General features: G+C 41.2%; 1 long non-coding RNA gene across 1 annotated transcript in view; it reads left to right on the top strand.

Moving 5' to 3' along the window:
* LOC147356738 (uncharacterized) overlaps positions 1-18,750 on the top strand; it is a 30,782-nt gene extending 12,032 nt beyond the window's left edge. Inside the window, exons 2-3 of the long non-coding RNA XR_015143511.1 lie at positions 13,763-13,853; positions 18,068-18,750. This is a non-coding gene — a long non-coding RNA (uncharacterized LOC147356738). The remainder of the gene's footprint in view (positions 1-13,762; positions 13,854-18,067) is intronic.
* The last annotated feature ends 1,084 nt before the right edge of the window (positions 18,751-19,834 follow it).

Below are 19,834 nucleotides of genomic sequence, written 5' to 3'. Positions count from 1 at the left end.
TTCTGTTTTCTCATTATTAGTGTATAGGAATGCAAGGGATTTCTGTGTGTTGATTTTATATCCTGCAACTTTACTATAGTCATTGATTATTTCTAGTAATTTTCTGGTGGAATCTTTAGGGTTTTCTATGTAGAGGATCATGTCATCTGCAAATAGTGAGAGTTTTACTTCTTCTTTTCCAATTTGGATTCCTTTTATTTCTTTTTCTGCTCTGATTGCTGTGGCCAAAACTTCCAAAACTATGTTGAATAGTAATGGTGAAAGTGGGCACCCTTGTCTTGTTCCTGACTTTAGAGGAAATGCTTTCAATTTTTCACCATTGAGGATAATGTTTGCTGTGGGTTTGTCATATCAAGAATCTTTAAAAAAAAAAGTTTTCTGTGGTTTAAAAGCGTCTTCATAAAATTCAAGAAAATGATCGGCAAATCCATTTTTTAAACTAAAATACTGAAGACACAGAGGGATTTTTTTTTCTTTTGTCATTGTTGCCTTGATTCAACTCATGGTTTTCAGTAAAATTTGACAGAATCAAGTCTATACTACTCCCTATTATCCAAACTTTCTATGTTATGCAACAATAGACATTTCAGTTGTAATCAGTGAATCAGAACATGTAGCTTTTCTCAGTTTCATAGCGAAATCAAGGCAAAGATATGATAATGTATGGTCATTGGTGTGGTGTGCCTATGCTAATTTTCTACTGAGAATTGGTATCTTTTTAATAGACAGAACAAAAACAAAAAGTCCTTTAATTGAAATAAATACTTTTCTGTCTCATTCTGGACTAGATTCAGTCTCCAAGTTAGTGCTTTCACCATAAATGCCCCTTTGCCATGCCAGCTCCAGATTATTTTCTCAGATTGTGCACGGTGTTCTATTTTGGTTACTTACACCCTCCCCTGCCCCCAATCCAGTTGCTCTTGTCCTTCCAACTATCACTAACACAGCGCAGTTAGTTAGACTTCTCTTTTGGCAATGCTTGGGTCATATTGCTATAAGTACTGTCATCATTCTCATTTTCATTATCTGATCTCTTAGGAAACATGGTCACAACAATCACAATGTAACAGAATTTAGCTCTGTATTGATATCACGAGTTCCCTGGTGGCTCAGCAGTAAAGAGTCCACTGGCAGGGCAGGAAACAAAGGAGACGCAGATTCACTGCATGGGTTGGGAAGATGCCCTGGAGGAGGGTATGGCAACCCACTCCAGTATTCTTGCCAGGGAAATACCGTGGACAGAGGAGCTTGGCTGGCTACAGTCCATGGGGTTGCAAAGAGTTGGACATGACTGATATGACTGAGCACATATGCGTATATTGACACAAAGTACAATTGATCTGAGTGTGAAGTCACATCAGTTGTATCTGACACTTTGGACCCTATGGATGGTAGCTCTCAAAGCTCATCTGTCCATGGGATTCTCCAGGCAAGAACACTGGAATGGGTTGCCATTTGCTTCAGTTCAGTTCAGTTCAGTTCAGTCTCTCAGTTGTGTCCGACTCTTTGCGACCCCATGATTCACAGCACGCCAGGCCTCCCTGTCCATCACCAACTCCTGGAGTTCACTCATACTCATGTCCATCAAGTCAGTGATGCCATCCAGCCATCTCATCCTCTGTTGTCCCCTTCTCCTGTCCCCAATCCCTCCCAGCATCAGAGTCTTTTCCAATGATGCTTAGGTAAAGTTAAAAAAAAATGGACTATTAATGTTCATGATTACCATGCTTTTAAGTTGCACACTTCAGTATTATCACCTGGAGTAATGCCACAGTGAATGACTGTTATAGTGAGCTGCAAATACGTAATCATTGCCAAAACCAGCAGTTGCTATGATTTGAATGATTGTGTCCCTCCCAAATTCATGTGCTGAAACCTGATGCTCAAGGTGAGGTGGTTGTCTATACAGTCTAGACAAAGAGGCTTGCTACTGTTGGTAACAAGGCAGAGATGAGCATGTGCCATGGATAATCTGATCATTGACCTCTTCCATATATTCAGATACATGCAAAGGAAGGAACTTGTCCTTCTGAGCCAGAGTTGTCTGTGAAAAGCTCCCATTGAGGCCAATAAGAAAAATAGGCTCTTTTCCTCAGAAGGGTCATTGAATGTAAGCAATTCTAGCTCTATCACTAAGAACCACCTTTGTTCTTCACTTCCCTGTACCTTTTATGGAATTCTTTGTTTCTTAAGTCTGTCTACAATTGGTCCTCACCACTCATCTCCAGAAATGAACTTACCCTGATTTCACTGGATGAGGTCCCAATCCCACCTCTCCACGCAGGGGCCTAGGTCAGGATGGAGTGTGCTATGTGACACTTGCTTGGCTATTTGAACTTGAGGTATGGTTTGCTTATATGACCATTGTATGCATCTTAATGCCTCTGCTCATCTTTTCACTCTGCTATTTCTGCTTATTTTTACTCATGGTGATTACTCACCCTTTTCATTGCTCAGTTCCTACCCAGGTGCACAATCCAAAGAGGCATTTGGAGCTCTAAAATCTTCAGATTCAGTTGAGTGAGAGGCTAAATTTTTCCCAAAAGGCCCATTTTTCTACAGCTGCCTGTGACTGAGAGGCACTGCTTACATTTCAGAAAAAAACAAACAAAAAGCCTAAATGAGGACTTCTAAGAATGCTAATTTTTTTTTCAGGATTTAAAGAAAATTAGTATCTTCTCTGATTTTGTCCTGGGGGAAAAAGGCTTGCTGTCTGAATTCCCCTCACTTTTCTATGTTGTCCCTTTATAAAGGTATGTGTGTGTGTGCTCAGTTGCTTAGTTATGTCTGACTCTTTGCAACCCCATGTATGATAGCCCAGCATGCTCCTCTGTCCATGGAATTTTCCAGCCAAGAATACTGGAGTGGGTTGCCATTTCCTCCTCCAGGGTATCTTCCCAGCACAGGGATAGAACCCACGTCTCCCTTGGCTCCTGCATTGCAAGAGTATTCCTTACCACTGAGCCACCAGGGGTAGCCCGTTTATAAAGGTACTTTGCAAAATCAAAACATTTATGCAAAACTTCGAACACTTTTATGTAAACCAAACAAAGTGATCTAAAACAGCAACAAAAAAGCACATCGAGTTCTTGAATAATATTTCAGCCACACTCAATTATACCATGACTTATGAGCATGTTTCTGAAACACAAAAATACCTCCAGGGATGACAAATGGCATCTGGGTCAAATGGAAAGAGAAGATGTTGTCTAACAAGGCTCCAAGCCTGTGACTTTCATCATACCCGTGACATGAGACTGCTCTACCTAATGCTGCCTGCATGCAACTTTCACACAGAGGAAGAGCTGTTGTGGCTAGGTGGAAAGGTTTTCCTTTGTTATTGGGAGATTTTCAGTTTAGTGGTAGGGACAGAGGTGGAAATACCCAGACTTGCCAGCTAGAACTCAGGACAATATTGAGAAAAGATGTTCGGGTTGTTAAAACTGTATTTTACCCACATGTTGTTTTAATAGACTAGATTTCACAAACCTAGCAGGGCTTTTCTTACTGCTGCCAGGGATCCTAACCCTTGGCATTGCAAAAATGCTTAAGAAGGCCACTTAATTGGCTTCCAGGAATGTTCATGGTGCCAGGCAAGGATCCTTGATTCTGCCTTTTTTAGAGTTTTTAATTTGTTCACCAGTGGTTTTCAAACCAAGGAACATTCCATGTCTGAAAAGTTTAGTGCCCAAGTGTTCAGTCACTAAAACAGAATAATGAAGGTTACATACCAACTCATAGAGAAAACAAAATTACCAAATAGCGATCCAATCTTATGTTTCTCTCCTAAATGTTTCCTGATCTTTGAACATCTGAATGGACCAGTAGCTCATGAAAAAATAAAAGAAAAAGATACATTTTTAAAGATGATTGAAAACATGTCTCTTGAAATCCTCACTCTGCCACGAATGTAGGCAAATTAATCCACTGCTTTAAAGCTTCGGTTGGTTTTATCATCAGTAAAAAGGGGATATAAAATTTAGCTCACTGGGTTGTTATATTAAATTAGATAATATATGTTTGATAATATCTGTAAAGGTCTTAGTATAGTTATCTTGCACATGTTACAGACCAGACTCAAAAAATGTTCATCATTTTAAGCTAGACAGAGAAGGAGAAATACCGAATGAGATCCTTTTTAAGTGGAATCGCAGACTTATAGGCTTAGAGAACAAACTTATAGTTGCCAGGGGGAAGGATGGGGGAAGGGGATAGTTAGAGGGTTTGGGATGGCTATGTACACATTGCTGTATTTAAAATGGATAACTAACAAGGATCTACTTTATAGTACATGGAACTCTGCTCAATGTTATATGGCAGCTGAATGGGAGGCCTCAGTTTGTCCTTTAGCCCTGGTCTCAGCTCAGGAGTGGATCAACTAAAGGGTGAGCTTTCCCACAGTTTAATCTGTCCAGGTGTCCACATCTGCACCCAGCTTATATTCCTCTTTCACAAATCTGTGCCTCATCACTGTCTACTTTCCACCTCCGCTATGTATTTATCCATCCACGAGGTCTCATCTAATTGGCTTCAAACCCACATTAGCCTGATTTGTTCAGTTTGTGTTTCTTTTGTATCCATATCTTCTCCATGACTATATCATGAGGTTCTTAAGGTTAGGATTGCCATATATTTGTTCCTTCATTTATTGTTAATCCTCATAGTTCCTAGCAGAGGGTGGGACTCCAACTTGGTACTCAACAGATAACTGCTTACAAATGCTTTCCTATTCAAAGGTGAAAGCATTTAAGGGATCTGAAAAGAAGGGTTTCCTCAGGCAATCCCGAAAGGCAGGGCAGAATATAAAATTAATACTAATAATGAAATCAGCATATGGTATTTACAGCATGTTTTATCATGTTTATATCTAAATTGACTCTCACAACAACTCAGTGAGGCAGGGAGGGATTAATACAGTTATCTTCGTTTTACAAAGACTTCGACTCCCGAGGACTGAGTTACTTTCCCAAAGTTGGCAAGGCAAAACATTATGGAGGCAGAATGAGACCCAGGTATCTCGACTCCGTATTCCATACTCTCCCAATGGTGCTGAGCTGCTCCCTTCCCAAGTCAGCTGATAAATTATTTCCCTATAAAACCTCTATAATGTTTATATGATCCAAGGCATGAGGAGCCATACTTTAGAAGCAAGAGCTCTCATTGTAAAAAAAAATGTTTTCCTGCTTTTCTTTCCTTAACTACATTTGTATAAGACCTGTGGTCCTGGTTAAGGCTGGATTGTTTTCACTTTTGGTTAAAATGTTGTCTTTCAGAGAAGTTTGTCTCAGGATGTAGCAACTACATTAAGTGTAAAAGCTTGAAAGTCAGGCCAAGATGTTTAGAATGCAGCTGACAGATACCCAGGGGACATCTTAGTAGCTGCAGTCCAACACAAAGCTGCTGAAGGCAAAGAGGCTGATACCTGAGAGGTACACTTAGGAGGTATCTCTTATTGTGGTATTTAAAAATCATTCTCACTGATGTTCATTATTTGAGGAAGCAGGAACACACCCTAGGAGAAAAGAAAGCTGAAAGTTTGCCTTGAACATTTCACACTGTCTTCCCAAATAGTGTGGAACTAGAAGCCCCAGAAGGTTCTCTTCATGGCAATTCAGATTAATAGTCTAAGACACACTTAGAATGTCCTAGAAAAGTGGAACATTCTTGTGATTATTTAGTAATTACATAATGTTCAAGTCATAGTGATATTAATATATTCAACAATGTATTAGAAATTAAAGAAATAAATAATAGGATATTGTGTAAGAGTACAGAGATATGAAAGAAACCAGAAGAGACTATCTAAATATTTTGGAGTAGCCAAAGTACTTTTTTTAGAACCTATAATAGCCAAAATGCAGTTTTAATGAGGGCATGGTGCTCAAAAGGAATTCAGTGTATTATTTGTCATAACACTGAAGGAATGAAGTCATATTAAGTCTGGCTAAGACTATGGTTTGGTTTCACTCTTAAATGGTGTAACCGTTGTGGTTAAAACACCCACTTAAGAAAGTCAGATATACTGTTTATTTCTTCATTGCCCTGATTGGTTGGTTGATGGAGCAATTCAGTCATAATGGCTGCTTTATGGCAGAATTGGTGCCCATAAATACAGTCTAGAGAGGACTAGAGATTAGAAGCCATAGTATATAGTTTCTTGTCCACTATCTGTAATCAACTGTGCTTTTATAGATCTCATCTATAAAATCTCATGCTGGAAGGGATTTGATAGGACTAATGATACTTTTTGGCAAAATTTGACCGTTGCTTCTTGCATGATGTTTGAAAAGAGCTTGGGCTTTGAAGTCGGAAGATAGTTCAAAGTCTTGGTCCTGTCTCAATATCTATGTAAACTCGGTCAAGTCACAATCGCTGGGTGTCTACTTCCTCATTTGTAAAATAGGGTTAATAATACCTAACACACAGGTCTATTGAAGAGCTATATGGGTATGTTTTTTTTTTGGTTGCATTATTTTTAGATTCCACATACAAAAATTATCCTTTAGTATTTTTCTTTTTCTGTTTGATCTACTTTACTAAGTATAATATTCCATAGGTCCATTCATGCTGCTGAAAAAGGCAATATTTCACTCTTTTGTGGCTGAATAATACACACACACACACACACACACACACACACATCTTCTTAACCCAATTGTCTGTTGATGGACACTTGGGTTGTTTCCATGTCTTGAATATTGCAAATAGTGCTGCTGTGAACATTGGGGTGCATGTACCTTTTTGAATTAGAAGATTTTTTTTTTCTGAATATATACCTAGGAGTGGAATTGCTGGAACAAAGGATAGGTCTATTTTTAGTTTTTAAATGAACCTCCATACTGTTTCCCATAGTGACTGCACCAATTTACATTCCTACTAACAGTGTAGGAGGGTTCACTTTTCTCCCCACCCTTCCCAGCATTTACTATTTGTAGACTTTTTCATAATAGCATTATGACCCATGTGAGGTAATAACTCATTGTACTATAGATTTGCTTTTCTCTAACAATTAGTGATGTTGAGCATCTTTGTTGGTCATCTGTCTTATTTGGGAAAATGTCTATTTAGGTCTTCTTCCCATTTTATCGGAGAAAGCAATGGCACCCTACTCCAGTATTTTTGCCTGGAAAATCCCATGGGTGGAGGAGCCTGGTAGGCTGCAGTCCATGGGGTCGCTAAGAGTCGGACACGACTGAGCGACTTCACTTTCACTTTTCACTTCCATGCATTGGAGAAGGAAATGGCAACCCACTCCAGTGTTCTTGCCTAGAGAATCCCAGGGACAGAGGAGCCTGGTGGGCTGCTGTCTATGGGGTCACACAGAGTCGGACATGACTGAAGTGACTTAGCAGCAGCAGCAGCCCATTTTATGATTGAGTTCTTCATTTTTTTGATGCTGAGTTATACGACCTGGTTGTATATTTTGGAGATTAATCTCTTGAATCTCTTGTTGGTTGCATCACTTGCAAATATTTTCTCCCATTCCATAAGTTGTCTGTTCATTTTGTTGATGGTTTCCTTTACCGTGCAAATAAAACTTTTAAGTTTTATTAGGTCCCATTTGTTTACTTTTGCTTTTGTTTCTTTTGCCTTGGGAGACTGATCTAAATAAATATTGCTACAATTTATGTCAGAGAATATTTGCCTGTGCTCTCTTCTAGGAATTTTATGGGGTTGTGTCTTATATTCAAGTCTTTAAATAATCTTCAGTTTATTTTTGTATATGGTGTGAGAGGATGTTATGATCTTATTGATTTACATGTAGCTATTCAGGTTGTTTGGAGAAGGCAATGGCACCTCACTCCAGTACTCTTGGAAAATCCCATGGATGGAGGAGCCTGGTGGGCTGCAGTCCATGGAATCGAACAGAGTCGGACACGACTGAGCGACTTCACTTTTACTTTTCACTCTCATGCATTGGAGAAGGAAATGGCAACCACTCCAATGTTCTTGCCTGGAGAATCCCAGGGACGGGGGAGCCTGGTGGGCTGCCGTCTATGGGGTCGCACAGAGTCGGACATGACTGAAGCGACTTGGCAGCAGCATTCAGGTTGCTATGTATGTGTTCATTAGTAATAATCATGGATAGAACACACATGACTGTGACCAGACTAGCACTTGGAGGTGGAGATGAATTTGCATTGGACTCTTAGTTTCAATGTCTATGTGATAAATGAGTAAAAAGACAAACAGATGAAGCATATATTGACTCTCAAACCCTATAAAATATTTTTTTTTCTATTTCCTCCTGTCCAAATAACTTCCACTTTCTCTATTCAGCTTTTAGTGACTGCCTCCTCTCATCAGATTTGCAGTGGTTAGCTTCTGAGTTTTATATTTATATATTATCTTTTATTGCAAGAGGGTACCTCCTTCCACCCAAACAGATTATGAGCTGCTTAAGTGCTGTTATTTCATTATTCCCCCACTGTGACCATGTGGTGCTGTCCCCACAAGATCCTTTTAATAAATGCTTGTTGACCAATTGACTGGAACCTTGCCTGATGAGAAGGGGCATTGTGGGGTGGCAAATAGTGAGGCAGAGCATGTAATGGAATGCAGTCAGCTACTGTTTATAGTAACCAATAAATGCAGTGATGCTAATGTCATGTGTTATTAGTTTAGAAACTAACAAACTAACATTTTAATTTTCTACTTATCTTTTATGGTATAATCAAATTTCAATTTGTAAAGCAGATTTTCTTCAGTGGAAAACCTTTGGTGAGAAATACAAGTCCCCTACCATTCTGAGATACATTAAATTTAGACTCCTGGAAGGCCTGATCTTTGTTCAAAAGTTTGCTTTCCTTTGCAACACTTTTCTGGCCATCTAACTACTGTGTCTATTTCAGATATTATTAATTCAGTACCCATTGATGAGTACATGCTCGAACAGAAGCTGTAGTAGCTACTAGGGATTCAGAGATAAATGTGACACAGTCCCTGTCCTAAAGAAATTTGTTCTGGGGATAGGAATATCACTTTAAGTAGTTGCCATAAAGTATCAGGAGACTCAGGTTCAACCCCTGGGTCGGGAAGATCCCCTGGAGGAGGAAAATGGCAACCCACTCCAATATTCTTGCCTGAAAAATCTCATGGACAGAGAAACCTTGTGGGCTACAGTCCCAAAGGTCACAAAGACTCAGACAAGACTGAACAACTAAGCACAGCACCTTGTGGCAAAGGCAGGGAGGGTGTTCTGCACACAGTGTTGTGGGATCCCCATGGAGACCTCCTAGCCAGCCTGGGAGAGATCACGGAAGGCAAGGAAGACAGTGATGCTTTACTAGGAAATGGAACTTAACCCCATGCTCTCCAGGGAGCATATAAAGTAAGAGTTAAAGATCACTATGTTAGATCACTCCCCTAGCGGTGTATAAGTGGCATTTGAAGGAGGCAAGTCAGAATAGGGATAAGGAGACCTGATAGAAAAGTGGTGCAGTAGTTTGGAAAAGAGAGGATGAGTTCTAGTTGTAGCTATTTTCATGGAACTATAGAAACTCTCTGGTGTCGGAAGGCACTTCTTTCATTGTTTAAATATTTGTATAGCTAATAGTCACAGGGAGGCCTGGAGTGCTGTGATTCACGGGGTTGCAAAGAGTCTGACACGACTGAGCGACTGAACTGAACTGAAGGGGAGAATTGGCAAAAAAAAAAAAAAAAAAACAAATACCTGCTGTAGGTGGGGCAGTGGATACAAAGAGACAAAGAGAACATTAGTTTTGTCAAAACAGGAAAACACAAAAGTATGACAAGTGATGTAAAGTAGGAATTATGGCAACACCCCAGAGGGACTTCTTTTATTTATTTATTTATTTATTTTTACTTTACAATATTGTATTGGTTTTGCCATACGTCAACATGCATCTGCCACGGGTGTACACGTGTTCCTCAGAGAGGGACTTCTAACACACTTGGGGAATCAGGGCATATAGCACTGCGAGTCAGCCAGGGAAAGAAGGCCCAGGTACAGAGGCTTCCAAGTATGGGAAATAGTATATAAAGGGTGCAAAGGCATAGGGGAACATGACAATGTCTCCTCAGGGAAACGTGAATTATTTTGCATGACTAACATAGAATTATACCTGGTGGGCAGTGTGTGAAGCAATATATGTCATCAGAAGGAATGTGTTTAAGAATCATGTGAAGATTTTAGCAAGGATAAAACATATTAGATTTATGTTAGGAAAAATCTTCTTCCAGCTGATGGACGGATTTCCAAAGTAAAGACTGTAGCTAAGGAGACCAGGAAGCAATGATAAGGGTTTAAAAAAGTAATATTTTGAGACTAAATAAAATAGATCAAATCCAAGAATTGCCCAGGAAGTGAAAATTATAACTACTCTGATGATTCCATAGTACTTGGAGCATATGAGAATGTCTGGTCCCCACTCAAGAGAAATGCAGGGAAAACTAGGATTTACTTAAAGCGAGGAGGTAGGGCATGCATCCATGAACACAATGGAAGATGTATGGTTTTTTATTTTCTTTTACTTTTTTTTCTTTTTTTAATCTATGGGATAGAAGTTCTAAGAGCCTAGGAAGTATAAATGCATGGGGATGTAAGAATGAAAGGAATAGCTAGAAAATATGACTGGAAGAATATGAATAGAGAGTATGGGAGAATGGCATTGAAACATGTATAATATCGTACGTGAAACAAATCGCCAGTCCAGGTTCGATGCATGATACAGGATGCTCTGGGCTGGTGCACTGGGATGACCCAGAGGGATGGTATGGGGAGGGAGGTAGGAGAGGGTTTCAGGATGGGGAACACGTGTACACCCGTGGTGGATTCATGTTGATGTATGGCAAAACCAATACAATATTGTAAAGTAATTAGCCTCCAATTAAAATAAATACATTTTTTTTTAAAAGGGTATGGGAGAGAAAATATAAAGGGGCTGCTGCTTAGTCCTTCAGCAAAGAATAATCTACAGAGTCAGTTGTTCAATCACTCAACAAATATATTTTGATCTCCAACACTGTACTAGGTACTCCACCAGGTGCTGGGGATACAGTAAAGGACCATGTGTACCAGGCAGAGACTGACTGTCTTCATAGTTTCATTTGTTTGGTTGATTTGGTGCTCATACTGGCTGAGGCCTCAGATGGGGTGAGAAAGGATGAGATTAGCCATCCATGGCATTGCCTACAGAAGGCAGCTTAGCTCAGTCTACATTGGAACACACATGCACTGGCCGCAGCCAGGTCTGACGAGCAGAGTCTGCAGTCTTGAAAAACTAACTCAATATCTGTGAGTCATTTTTCTCATTTGTAAAATGAGATTAATGACAGCCACCTTGTAAGTCGACTTACTATGAGTTTTCAAATGAGCTTCATTTAAGGGCCAAGTAAGGTACCTGGCTCAGAGAATGTATAAAAATAATTGTTATCATAATCATGATTTGATACCTATATTTAGAGGCACAGATAAATCAAAGACTTGGTTACTTCAGTACATGAAGATCAACTGTGAATTCATGGAGGCCTGTGTGGATCGAAGCTTCACATAAAATCAAAGGCAGCAGCATCCTTAATGATGATTGACTTCATGTGGAAGGACCTCAAAATTGCCACTACCTATAAATTTGCTTATTTTCTACTTTTCTTTTAGAAGTGAGATCTTTATAATGTCTGATGAAACTGGGGCATGCTATTTTACTTCCTTAGATTAGGTGTCCAAATTCCTTCATTGGGAATTAAAGATAATAAAAAATAATTTATATGTCTATTGAATTGGTTGTGACTACCAAATACCTGTGATAAACTTGATTTATGATGCAGGTAACCTTCATCCTTCAAGACAATGTTGGAGAAGAGCCTCAGAAGATGAAGTGAGCTAGAGCTTTGATATCAGCCCAGCACATTCCTGCTAACAGACTGGGTATCCTGGGGTTTAATCAGCTGAAGAGAACAGTAGTGCTTATTAAGCGTGATGATGATTCTCTAGGCAGAAATCTTCCCGGGGCACGTGCAGCAAAGAGAAATGAGTCTGAGACTCTGTGTGGAACTGAAACAATTGTGGAGGCTGGGAACAAAGAAAAGATGAGTATGTCTCAGCTGTCAGAGTAATTCTTCTTAGCTGGGTTAGATTTATGGAATTGGGGGTTTGTGATGTAGGAGTCATTACAGAAGGCAGATAACAACGAGGTATTGTCACTACAGGAGATGTTGAATCTCTTCCTGGTTTTATTGGGATGAGTAAAGTCTAAAGTAATATGAAATAGTTGAGTAGTAAGGTTATGATTTTCAGGCCACCCATCTGACTTTTTAGACCTCCAACAATGTTCTCTCACTTACCTTACAATGTACCTCTCTCTCTAAAGGTAATATGTAAAATACTGGAATAAAGCTGTAAGTCTTTTCTATTGTACAACATTTAGCTATGGAATAATAAGAAGCAGTTTAAAAACTTTCTTCTTACTCTCAGTGGAAACCCTTGGCTCCAGGTTGACATAGCAGAGAGAAGCTGGGCTTCACAAACAGCCAGACTTGGATTCAAAGTCCACTCTCACTAGCTGTATGACCTTGGGCAAGTCTTCTATTTCAGGAACTTTTGAACTGAGCTATAAAATGGCAATAAGAAGGCCCATGTAGAGTAGCTGCAAGTGTTAAATGGGAAAGCCTGTTAGAGCACAGAGTTCAAGGGCCTGAGTCTCCCTTTCATGTTACCGTACTAAACCACTGTGCAGGGACCTGGGAGCATAGATCACTGAGCTAATAGCCCAGAGCCTTGAATTCTAGATCTGACTGTGCCACTTGCTCATGGGGTATCCTTGAGCAAGTCATCGACTTCAGTGGGCTCCAGTCTTCCGTTAGTCAGACGTAAGAATTGCACGCATGGTTTCCCTCAGCTCCTTGAGAAGCACCGCACTTCCATAGGTTTGCCTAGGCAGTCTCCACTACTGGCATGACTCTTACTCTTCCTTCACTTGTTCTGATGTCTTCTGTTTCATCAGCCTGAAACTGTTTACCTCAGATGGGGACTTGAACCCATGTGCTGGGACTAAAACCTGGCCAAAACTTGAACTGGGACTTAAGATTTACTGAGGCTCAGGTTCTTTGTGTCTCAGCACAGAAGGAATTCAGCCGGAGGCAAAGTGATAGTCGAGGGGTAGATTTTTTAATATAGGGTGCTTGTAAGAGATGCAAGTGGGCAGGCGACGGAGCTCTGCCCCAACGATTAAATGGGCTATGATTTTATAATCAAAGGAAAGTGGGGGAGGGGGAAAGACCACCTTATTCAAGAAGATGTCAGGCTTACATCACTAGCTCCTCCTTTATATCAGGCAGGAGAGTGTCTGACCCTATGAGGTCAACTAGGATTACCATTCTTATTAGATTCTTCCCTGGTGGCTCAGACGGTAAAGAGTCTGCCTACAATGCGGGAGACTCGGGTTCGATCCCTGGGTCCGGAAGATCCCCTGGAGAGGGAAATGGCAACCCACTCTAGTGTTCTTGCCTTGAAAATCCCATGGACAGAGGAGCCTGGTAGGCCACAGTCATGACTGAGCGACTTCACTTCACTTCTTCTTCAGGATTACCATAGGGCTTATTAAAATCAGTAGAAGGGTGGTGACATTTTTCTCGCCCCTACTGGGGCTTCTCCGAATACCTGTATAGCTGTCCCGTTCTATTCCTGTCAGGCACATAGTGATCCTCCTTCACAGTGTGTCACTCCCTGTGCCTTTGACTGTCACTCACTGGGCCCTCGACTGTAAACAGCTTTCTTTTGATTTCTAACCTTTCTGGATTTTAGGCCTTGGCTCCCCAACTAGAACAAAATTCTTCCTGAGGAAAGAAGTATGTTTTAGGCTTTGTGACTTCCTTCAGTGTGTTCCAGGAACAAAGTAAGTGATTAATGATACCTTGTTGAAGTAACAGTCGACATTAAATGTACAAAAGCACAGATGTGTGGGATTATGGATTTGGAACAAGCATTGGTGCCTTTCTGGGAAGGGCTGAGTCTGATGCCCCCACCACCAATAATCCACTCATCCACATCTTTCTGTTTTTTTTCTATCCCTCTGCAAAGGCTTACCTGTGCATGTAGAGAATTAAGCTTGCCTTGGCTCTGAATTTCTGTGAAGTCCTTCTCCAGCTTGAGCTGTGCTGTTTTACACTGTGAGAGGTGTTTGGCACCTTCCTCCTGGAAGCCATGGGCAGAACTAATTTACATGACATTGTACTGTCAGTGACATTATACTGTCTCAGTAGGGGACAGGCAGGTATGACTCAGAGCATGTTTGATTCCCAAAGACATCTTTCCAAGTGGTGATGGCTAATGAGCTCACTTTTGAGTCTGCCAACAAAAGAGACCTGGGAAACACTCAGGTCAGCTGAAATCCACCAGTCCCAGAGAGGGAAGATGTGGCACACAGTCATGGTCTATGGATGCCTGCCAGGCAACCTCATGAACAGGAAACCCTGACTCTCAGAAACTGGCTTCGCTGCTTCAGCCCAGCTAATCACCAGCTAGCCTCACAAGTCAACTCTTTGTGGGAATAACAAGGAAAAACAAGGGTCATAAAATCTATATTCACAAAATTTTAATCTGTGTTATTGCTTGTCTTAGGACTCTACTTGTATTTACTTATCAAATGTTTGTTGTATAGGGGATACATCAAACAAAAATCACTGCCCTCCTATCCTCTGGAACTCATATGCTATTATAAGACTCAAAATGCATCCAAATTCATACAGAGCTACACCAATTTACCAACCTGTGCCCCTTTGCCCTCGGCCCCTCAGTCTCTTCAAGGGTTAGTTACCTAGGTGCTACCTCATGTTTAACAAATGCCTAGTTCTGTACTTCCCTGGTGGGTCAGTAGTAAAGAACCCATCTGCCAATGCAGGAGACTTGGGTTCTATCTCTGGGTTGGGAAGGTCCCCTAGAGAAGGAACTGGCAACCAACTCCATTATTCTTGCCTGGAGAATCCCAGGGACAGAGGAGCCTCATGGGCTGTAGCTCTTGGGGTCACATAGAGTTGGACATGACTTAGCAACTGAACAATAGCAACAAGTCCTGTACTTGTTGCCCAGATGTTGATTTCAATATAGTTGAAAAGGTCATAAAAACACTAAAATTCACATTCTGGTTTTTAGTATGGTGACACACTTTCTGAACACGTAAGTAACAATTGTGACTGACTGGTATGTTTTCCAACTCATTCATCATTAGTGAGTAGCTCTTAGAAGGATGAAATTAATGATTACCTAATGATGTTGAAGAGAAAGCGGGAAATGGCATTGCGTGTGTGAATGCTGAGTTGATTCAGTCGTGTCTGACTCTTTGTGACCCCGTGGACGGTAGCCTGCCAGGCTCTTCTGACCATGGGCTCTCCCAGGCAAGAATACTGGAGTGCATTGCCATGCCCTCCTCCAGGGGGAGAGGGCATTAACTCCCTTCTAAACCACACATTATCATAATACCATGCTTCTTAATACAGCTATGCAATTTTCAAAGTGCTTTTACACATGTTTCCAATTATTGATTCCTTAAAGCTTTGATTTTGTTGTTGTTTTAGTCGCTAAGTGGTGTCTGACTCTTTTGCGACCCCAAAGAATGTAGCCCTCCAGGCACCTCTGTCCATGGGATTTCCCAGCAAGAATACTGGAGTGGGTTGCTATTCCTTTCTCCAGGGGATCTTCCTGACTCAGGGATGAAACCCACGTCTCTTGTATTGTCAGGCGGGTTCTTTACCACTAAGCCAGCAGGGAAGCCCCAGAGCTGTGATAGGTCTTCTCAATAAAAACTGAAAACCAGCCTGGAAATCCAGATAAATTTTAAAGCATAAGTTTTGGATGCCCACTATATGTAAAAATATCCTGTTAAGCACTAGAAACCTACAAACAAATAAGTCAGGACCTCTTCCCTTAGGGAAATGCAAACAAAGACTGGATTACTGAGGAGCCAGGTAGGGACCCTGAACCAGTCTTAGCAAACACTGCAAATTTTCTGGGGAAGCTGAGTCCCATGCTTGGTCCTGAAGGGCAAGCAAGAGCAAGGGCACTTCAATGAGTGGAGGAGTTTTAAATATTTGTTTCTCATTGGCCATATGACAGAATGAACATCTGTTCCATTGTCTCTGGGGATGGTGAGAGACGTTGGAAAGAGCAGGTAATTCTGCCTATTAAATTATAACCCACTAGGCAGACTGTTAGATGAAAGAGTCTGGTTTTATAATCTCTCTCTTTCCATAAAGTCAGCATATGCTCACCTTTCAGCTGGAGCAGAGTCCTAGGGCTGAACTGTTTAGCAGCTGGTGACTGTTCTTGTCCCACAAAATTAAAATTACTTAAGAAAAATTATAAACACAATCAATGGTAATTGTTTTTTAACGTTAGGAAAGGCAGAGAAGTATTAAAAAAATAAAGAAATAAACAGTAATGCTACCATTCAGAAAATTCAGAGGATATAATAATTTGCATTTTTTAAAAGATGTTTCTATTCAGCAGTTTTCACTGATATGGATATTCACTCACATGGATAACTGGGCTTCTTCAGGGGGTATTGGGAAGAGGAGAAGAAGGTTACAAATGATACATTTCCAGTGCTTAAGAAGGCACAGAGGAACCTAATAAATAGGTTTTAAAATACACAGGTAAGGACCTCCCTAGGGTCCAGTGGTTAAGAATCTATCTCACAATACAGGGGACGTAGGTTTGATACCTGGTTGGAGAACTAAGATCTCACAGGCCGCAGGGCAACTAACCCGAGTGCATTGGTAATGGATAAACACCCCAGTTAGATCCAGACCCTGTTTTGCAAAAGATTTCACTTACCTTCATGACTCTGGCTCCCAGAATGGTAACCAGGCTCTGGTAGTACTTCTTAACACAGTGGTTTAATTTCACAAAACTAAACAGAAGGTTTAGTTAAAATGGACTGGATCTTTGTAAGATTTTTTTTTCCTTTTCTTTGATTTTCTTTGTAAGAGTGGATGCTGTTGGCTCTGTGGCTGTTGCTTGTGTTGGCCACCTGATGTGCATACCTGTTTGGATGCAGGCTGTACTGAGTGACAATTTCCTTCACTAAAAGGGGGAGAAGAACCTGGAAGTATAAGGAGAGAACCAAGTAGGTTGGAAGCTAGACAAGGGACTGGCTAGAAAGAGGGAAAACCCCTGACTACATGATGAATAATAAATAAACATGGAAGAAGGAAATTATTGAGTCCTGCCCCAAGGCCACTGAAGCAGAGCCTAGAACCAAGGACACCTCTAAAGCTAACTGAACCCCTTTACAACCATCACCAAAAGCCTCCTGATCATTACTAACAAGCCTCCTGACTCCAAATTAGGCAAAGATGTCCACTCCAGTAAATCCCCTATAGTGCTCCCACCAATCACCTACTGCTAACCTTCCAGCAGTAATTTTCTTTGTCTTGAGGCTATAAAAATTAGCTACTAATCCATGAAAACTGTCAGCTTTCCCTGGTCTGTCAGGAGGTCAGTCTAGTGCATTCACAGTGGTCACATGATTTCTGCTCTTTGTTCTTAATAAACTTACTTCCTTCTGAAATGCCCAGTGTATGGAAATTCTTTTCCAACCTGCATTCAGACTGCCTCAACCAAAATGTCTAAATTTTTGTTCTTTGCTTTTTTAGTTTGAGTTTGTACATTCATTAATGCTTTTATGAGATTACATTCCTCTGTAGGAACTAAAAAAATGCTGAGTTTCTAGTCTGGGTCGAAGCAGTTGACCCATAAAGATAATACATATGGATGAACACCCAGGATAGAGAGAAAATTCCCCAGGCCATGGCATTGTGCATCTGGGTGCATGGAGCAGAGAGAGGATTTGTTAAATTCCCTCTCTCTAGATTTCTAGGAGGCCTCAGCTGCAATCTGAGTTCCAGATACCATAATTGTAATTATTAATATGCACACATGGCGGAATGCCTTATGGTGCTGACGTGAGCTACCTGTACATCCTTAGGGTATTTGTGACTGTGTACTGTGCCTCCCAGACACTGGTGGCATCAGTGTTTTCTGGGGAAACTTTCCTAAGCCTTTACATCCTTTAGTGCCTTCCATGATGTTGTTCCTCTCCCTTTCTGCTAGGGGCTCCCTATCCTACCCCTAGCCGGAGAATTGATGCTTTTGAACTGTGGTGCTGGAGAAGACTCTTGAGAGTCCCTTGGACTGCAAGGAGATCCAACCAGTCCATTCTGAAGGAGATCAGCCCTGGGATTTCTTTGGAAGGAATGATGCTAAAGCTGAAACTCCAGTACTTTGGACACCTCATGCGAAGAGCTGACTCATTGGAAAAGACCCTGATGCTGGGAGGGATTGGGGGCTGGAGGAGAAGGGGACGACAGAGGATGAGATGGCTGGATGGCATCACTGACTCGATGGACGTGAGTCTGAGTGAACTCCGGGAGTTGGTGATGGACAGGGAGGCCTGGCATGCTGCGATTCATGGGGTCTCGGAGAGTCAGACACGACTGAGCAACTGAACTGATCTGATCTGATCTGATGATGTTGTTTCCATTGCCTGAAATGCCACTCTCCCTTTTCCCACCCTAACCTCTCACCACTCTCTGTTGCAATGCCACCTATTCTTGACTCACCAATCTGGACTGTGATGATTTGCTTGCTTGTTTGACTCCGTTAGTTTATAATCCTCTGGAATGCAGGAACTCTGCCTTGTGAAGTGGCTGATATATAATAAGCCTTTAATAATGTATTGGTTGAGTGACCGAATGTGAATAAATGAATAAATAAGTGAATGATAGCAAAACTGATCTCACCTCTTCTATGAATTTTCCTTTTCTTCATCTATACCAATATCCAATTTACACAAGGAACATTATTTCTAAAGTATGCTAATAATATTCTATTTCTCTTACTACATTTATTGGGTCCTTATTAGTGCAAGACACTATGAGATCGTATTTAATCTTACAAGAATCCCACAGTGTGGGTGCTACTATTGTCTTTATTGTTGTTTAGTCACTAGGCCATGTCCAACTCCTGTGACCCTATGGACTGTAGCCCACCAGGCTCCTCTGCCCATGGGATTTTCTAGCCAAGAATACTGGAGTGGGTTGCCATTTCATTCTCCAGGGGATCTTCCTGGCCCAGGGACTGAACTCACATCTTCTGCTTTGCAGGTGGATTTTAGTGACTTTTATAGAGTTAGGATTCCAAAGAAAAAAAGGTTTTGTTGTGTTGTTTAGTTGCTAAGTAGTGTCCAACTCTTTTGTGACCCCATGGGCTGTACTAGGCTTCTCTATCCATGGGATTTCCCAGGACACTGGAGTGGGTTGCCATTTCCATCTCAAATTATTGTCTTTACTGGTAAGGAAATAGAGTGTTAGGGAAAGTAGGTGACTGAGCCTTGGTCATGCAGCTGATAAGTGATGGAACAAGGATCTGTGCCCTGACTGTTGGAATCCAGGGCCTTCTTGCACTCACTTCACAAGTTCTATAGGTCCTTCAGGGCCAGTCATGGGCTTGGCTTCTTCAGGAAACTTTCCTGCACTTGTGTCTTCATTGTCTGTTTTCTCATCTCTTTCTGTCAGACTGTAGGCCCGGTGAGGCAGGAATCAAATCTCTTTTCTTCCCATTTTTTTGTGACCACCCTCTTGTGAAGTTACTGGAAAAGGGACTCCTGCTCATAACCAGGCAGATGAGGAAAGAGTGGGCTTGGGGATCTGTCTAATAGTACACAGCCACTTGTTGTCAGAGCCAGGGGCAGGAACTACGTTTTCAAATCCCATCCCAGGCTTCTTCCCTGGAAGAAAATGCCTTAGGAATTTGTAAACAATCTGGGACAGATTGTTCAGCATTCACAGGATTTCTGGGGTTGCAAGAAACCACAATATC

The sequence above is a fragment of the Bos grunniens genome, chromosome 16 (assembly GCF_055505025.1).
Source record: "Bos grunniens cultivar Pamir isolate PY7600 chromosome 16, Bosgru_T2T1.0, whole genome shotgun sequence".
NCBI classification, from domain to species: domain Eukaryota; kingdom Metazoa; phylum Chordata; class Mammalia; order Artiodactyla; family Bovidae; genus Bos; species Bos grunniens.
The sequence above is the reverse complement of the archived record's forward strand: the minus strand, read 5'-3'. Positions and strand labels throughout refer to the sequence as shown.